This window comes from Giraffa tippelskirchi, chromosome 10 (assembly GCF_054371585.1).
Source record: "Giraffa tippelskirchi isolate mGirTip1 chromosome 10, T2T-mGirTip1v1.2.pri, whole genome shotgun sequence".
Classification (NCBI taxonomy): domain Eukaryota; kingdom Metazoa; phylum Chordata; class Mammalia; order Artiodactyla; family Giraffidae; genus Giraffa; species Giraffa tippelskirchi.
In genome coordinates, this window is record NC_137284.1 from 41,885,283 (window position 1) to 41,891,765 (window position 6,483).

General features: G+C 35.0%; 1 pseudogene; it reads right to left on the reverse strand.

Moving 5' to 3' along the window:
* Window positions 1–700: 700 nt before the first annotated feature.
* On the reverse strand, window positions 701–2,526 carry LOC145522438 (tripartite motif-containing protein 64C pseudogene; annotated as a pseudogene).
* Window positions 2,527–6,483: the final 3,957 nt, after the last annotated feature.

Here is a 6,483-nt window from a genome sequence, read left to right on the forward strand (position 1 = left end):
TCATGAGACAAGGGCTCAGGGCTGGGGCAATGGGATGACCCAGAGGGATGGGATGGGGAGGGAGGTGGGTGGGGGGTCCAGGAAGGGGAACACATGTAAACCCATGGCTGATTCATGTCAATGTATGGCAAAAACTATTACAATATTGTAAAGTAATTAGCCCCCAACTAAAATAAATAAATTTATAAAAAAATAAAAAACAAATAAATAAACTGTATAAGAGAAAAATCCGTGAAGAATAAGAATGAATTAAGGGGTGACATGAGATGGGGGAGGGGCAGTGGGCAGTAAATATTCATGAGCATTGGTTTCTTTTTGGAGTGATGGATATGTCCTGGAATTATATAGTTCTGGTTTCACAAATTTTTGTATATTAAAAAAACACAACTGAATTATATACTTAAAATAAGAAAATATTAATGCTATATAATTTTTATTTTAATAAAACTATTATTTCAAAAAGACAAGCAATTGATTAAATTTTATGAAATATTCCATAATAAACTTTTGTGAAAAGAAAATTTAATTAACAAATGCATACATTCAACATGCTTAAGCCATTTTATAAACATACTATCATGTTCCATTAAATAACACTGTGCTCAGAGGCAGTCAGGTATTATTGTTTGACCTCACACTATGTTAAAGACAGCAATTTCCTCCAAATAACTTCAAATACATGGTCAAGGAACTAGAAAATTCATGGAGAACTAAGGCAAAGGAAAGGCTTCAGAGGGGAGGAGAAAGGGGAAGGAAGGAGGAAACTATACATGAGGGAACTCCTGGAAACATCATAGAAGCTCACAGTTCCATTATCCAAATCCAGAAACACTCCAATCCTACCCGGAGGACTTTTCACAAACTGAACTACGGGTGGGGAGGTGGTTAGGAGACTATACTGGTCGTTCACCTTTTCAGAAAATAGAAGAAATGCTTCATCAGAATCAATACTGATAGTGGTATCCCTAGACACCGGTGTCCTTACAGACTCCCAGAATCCAGCTGGAGGATTGTGACACATCCAGCTCCCAGTAGTGCCTCCTGGAGGTGAAGGCCTGAGCTCCCCAGGACACAACCCACGCCCCACCCTGGGGCTGTCTGGATGCTCCGGGGAGGCCATCTCCAAACATCAAGCTTCTACCTTCAAGGATCGCATGGTGAATGGTCATTGTCTGAGTCAGAACATTTTCCACTGCAGAAAGAGAAAAAACAGGGTTAACAAGTGGGATTTCCATGTCTCTGAGAGGCAGAGTTTCTCATTGGTTTAGTCTCTTAAGTCATGTCCGACTCTTGCAGCCCCATGGACTGTAGCCTGCCAGGCACCTCTGTCCATAGGATTTTCCAGGCAAGAATACTGGAGTGGTGCCTTTTTTCATTTTCCCTTCTCCAAGGAAACAAAACAAAGACAGCAAAGGAAGTTCAGACTGGCTTTTCTATGAGGAACAAGAGCTATCACTCTCTCCATGGCGTATAGAATGCCTCAACAGAAACAGGAAAAAAGATACATCATGAACTGTGTGAAGTCTGATTTAATGTTAATCTCTTGATAGTTTATTTCAGGGCTCACCTAAAATGTTATTCTTTTGTTTTGTTTAGAAAACCTTTCTTGTGTTCTTTAATACTATTTAATATATAGATGGCACATCGCTGTCAGCTGTATTCTCTACATTTTCAAAACTCCAAACTTTGATAAAAATATCCATAAATGAATAGTTTGAAAAGTTTTGAAAAGATTTCTGGCTAACCATGTTCACATATCCCTTGCCTTTCAGTTGTTCTGAGATTGATCCAAGAGCATTACAGTTATTCTGCCTAAGCCAATTTTAGTTGCTTTTGTCAATTATTCCTGATTTTAGGAATAATAAACATACTTTGTACAGTGCATAACAAATGCACATGAAATGTAGAACACATTAAAATCCAGGATTGCCAATTTAACCTTTTAAGATTGAAATAACCTGAATAAACGCAATACTGATGGCTACTCACAAAACTAAACATTCTATCTCTTTATAATCACGATAGCATCCTGGTTGTTCTCCTTTTGCTCTGGCCATGTTATATGTAACTTAATATATGTATCTGGCCTTGGATTTTCAGTAAACTACGGGTGGCAAAGTTCAACTTTGATCTTTATAGTAAACTGACTCTACAGGCAGAAAAGATGTTACCACTTTGGGAGGTTATGTAGTACCATCATTTCAGAAAAAATAAAATAGCAGTAAAAGGAGGCTCCTTCCTAGGAAGCTCTAAGGAAATACACTCATGATCACCACAGGGCTGACTCTTACCTCTGAAGTTGTTCAGCTTGTCTAGCATTCCAGTGACAGACCAGCAAGTGAGCTCTGGGTTCACTGGTTGAGACTTCAGTCAACAGTTTGTCATCAAGAATACATTCAGTGTCTACAAGGAAGAGTTCAATGAGCCAGACCTGTTTGCTCTCATCAGCCCACCAAGGGACTCCAATTTCAACCTGATTACCTTAGTTCTAAAAGCCCAGCTTTTCAGTGGGCAGCAGAAACCCATTCCCTCTGAGGTCCTTCTGACAAGGCAGCTTGCAATGATGGAACAGGCTGAGTCACTGCTACTCTTTATGAAGAAATCATAAATTTTTTCTTTGGAGAAAAAAAGGAAAGAACACATAAAGGTAGAATCTGAAAAAACGAAGTAGAAAATTATAAACAAATAAAAAGATAAACTTAAAAACTAATTTTTAAAAAGACCGATAATGTAGATTATGATCTCAATTAAGGAAAAGAGGAAGTAACAACATATTAGGATAAAAATGGAGACATAATCCAGATATAAATGAGATTTAAATAATTACTAGTGAATACTCTAAACTTCTAAAATTCTAGATTATGTAGATATTTTTCCAGCAAAAAGATAAATTAGCAACACTGTTTGTGAATAAACAAAGTAGAATACTAATTATTGTAAAATAAATTGGAAAGGTGATTTAAAATATATCACTAAACAAAGAAATGTGATCACAGAGTTTCAAAGATGAATCTTATCCAATATTTAGAAAAGAGATTTAGCTTAAATTATAGACCATAAGAAAATGGGAGAAGGCTCCTAAACTCATTATAGAAAGACAATACAATATTAATAACAAAACATGATAAGGAGTGTACAAAGAAGGAAAACATAGTTCAATGACAGTTTAAATTATGAATGCAAATAAAATATTATTAATTGGAATTTAGCAGTGAGATCATCAGGTAGGATTCCAGGAATATGAGAGTACAAAATCAGGAAGTTTAACACATTTTATGACACCATGGTGTTAACGGAGAGCGCCAAACGAGTACAGCCATAGACGTTGAAAGTTACTTGATGAAATTCAGCAGATATTCTTAATAAACCCTGATTAAAATAAGAAACAAAATAATCTTTCTTAGGATGCCCTGTCTTAGAATAGGCTAAATAGTTTTCACTTGTAAGCAATGAGAAGCCCACTTTGACCATTATTATTAACTTTAAACAATGCATTCTAGCAAATGCAATAAGAAAAGAACAGTAAATAATCAGTACTATCATTGGAAAAGAAGAGCAAAAGTATCTATATTTTTGATAAAAATCAAAACCTAAAGAAATCTAAGTCTGCTGGTCCTTTTAAGGGAAATGTTCAAAGTGGCTACATACATTATAAATACACAAAATTAATACATTTTTTGGCTACATACACTATAAATACACAAAATTAATACATTTTTCTTTGTTTTATATAACCAGCTATAAATGAAAATGAAGTTAACCTATTCAAAGTGGCAACAAAAACTATAAAATAATTAGAAATAATTTTAACAAGTATAAGACCTATATCAAGAGATCCATAAAGCATTTGTAAAAGAAACTAATCAATATATAGAATAAAGGAAAGATTTACCATGTTGCTGGTAACACAATAGCAAAAAAGTGACAGTGCTTCTTAAGTTAATATATGAATTATAAGAAATTTTAGGAGAAGGCCTAATATTAAAGTGATTCACAATTCTTTTGAAAGAAAAATATCCAAGAATACAATATTGGCTTAGCATGTGTCAAGTTAGTAAAACAGAAAATAAAGTAGTAGGCTACAGAGTATGTTTGCGAGTATGTGTGCATATGTATGTGTATGTATGTATAAGGTAAAGATAGTACCTCTGTTCACTGTGAAATGATGATTTTTTTTGTTTGTTTTCTATCAACTGTGATGTTAAAATTGTCTATCCTCCTGAAAGAAAAGAGAACTGGATATCCCTCCTATTGTTATACACAAATACACATACACACATGAACATAAAGGTAAATAAATAAATAAAATTATTATAAGTGAATTACGGAAAAGTCATCATAATCCTAAGAAAAATGTTAGTAGAATATTTGAATATTCTATGAGTCTGAAGATTCATAATAATGTCTAGAATCCAAGGAGGAAAAGTACATATTTAAGTCTGATTAAAGAAAAATTGAAAATTATTTCAATAAAGATCCCATGAGTAAGGTCAAGTACATATTTGGGAGACAGCTTCAGGGCACATAAAAGGTATAGCATTAATACTTATACTATGTAGTCGGCATTTACATTTGATAACATGCAGATGAATGACCATAAAAATAGGCAGTTCAGTTCAGTCGCTCAGTCGTGTCGACTCTTCGTGATCCTATGAACCACAGCATGCCCGGCCTCCCTGTCCATCACCAACTCCCGGAGTTTATCCAAATTCATGTTCATTGAGTCTGTGATGCCATCTAACCATCTCATCCTCTGTTGTCCCCTTCTCCTCCTGCCTTCAATCTTTCCCAACATCAGGGTCTTTTCAAATGAGTCAGCTCTTTGCATCAGGTGACCAAAATATTGGAGTTTCAGCTTCAACATCAGTCCTTCCAATGAACACCCAGACTGATTTCTTTTAGGATGGACTGGTTGGATATCCAAGGGGTTGATTAAAATACCCAAATGACAGAAGAACAAATTCAAATGAACAGTAACCATACAAAAAAATTCTCAGACTCACTTATAGGAAAATACAAAGGAAAATAATAATGAAATATCTGTTTTTATCAATCATAATGGCAACAAAATCACTTTGAGACTGTACAGCAGTTGGGTCCTTTTTCAAATGAAGCCATGGCATTTTCTCTACTGACCAGTCAGGCCACAGGACCCTGTTGCTCTCTTAAGTGCTAAGACTGCACTTGTACATCCTAGAACGGCTAGCAAATGTCTCACACACAAAATTGAGTATCCAGGAACGATTAGATAGCTGAGTTCAAGTGTCTTTATTGTTCATTATCAATATATTATCTTTCCAGTTCCTATGGAGAGTGAATACATTAATCTGCAGGTATGAATAATCCTGCCCATGAATTCATAGTATAAATTTACAAAGTATTATCTGTTTTCTTTTGTGTTTATATATAATTTTCTTCAGGTTGAATTAGTAGAAAACCGTCCACCAAAGCTCAATCCTTACAATAATTTTTTATTTTTTTCCTTTCCAGTTTTATTGAGCTATAATTGACATACATCACTATATACGGTTAAGGTGTATTTGATTAAGGTGTAAATGATTTTACTACATACACAGTGAAATGACTGCCACAATAAAGTTTAGTGAACATCTCTTATCTCATATGATACAAAATTAAAGAAATAGAAAAAAGCTTCTTTGCTATAAGAACTCAGATTTGCTGTATTAACAATTTTCATATATAACATATAGCGGTGTTAATTATTTTTATCCTATTGTACATTGTACCACTAGTACTTCTCTGTCTTATAACTGGAAGTTTGTACGTTTTGACACCTTCATCCAATTTCCCCTCTCTCGACCCCACCCTCCTCCACCTTTGGAAACCATGAATCTGAACTCTTTTTCGATGAGACTGTTTGGTTTTGAAGTATAATTAACCTACTTATAATAATTTTAAGCCCCTATAAGACCTGCACTCCCGCCAGCCCGTCCCTGTTACCTGCCTTCCATCACCACTCTGCCTCTGCTTCATCTCCAGTGTCCTCCTGGTTTACTTAGAAGGTATGAAAACAGCTCTCACTCTCGGGCACTTCTTGTTTCCTCTACCTGGAATGATTTTCTCCACTCCTTTCAGATTTTTCTCCAAAAACTTGTGGAGAGATCATTACTGACTACTTTTCAAACTAGTAACAATGATGTCACCTCACTCCTCCTTTGCAAATTAGCCTGCTTTATTATTCTATTCATGTACAAAAGGCCACAAGCACATGAAAAGATGCTCAGCATCACTGATAATTAGTAAACTGCAGATTATTTTCCACTCACCAAAATAACCATAATCAAAGAGACAGATAATACGTGTTGACAAGGATATGGAGGAAATGAAACCCTCTTTCATTGCTGATGAGAATGTAAACTGCTACAGTCACTTTTGAGAACAGTTTGGCATAATATTGAAAAGTTAAACATAAACGTTGTATAGTTCAGGAGTTCTACTCCTAAGAATCTACCTAAGATAGAT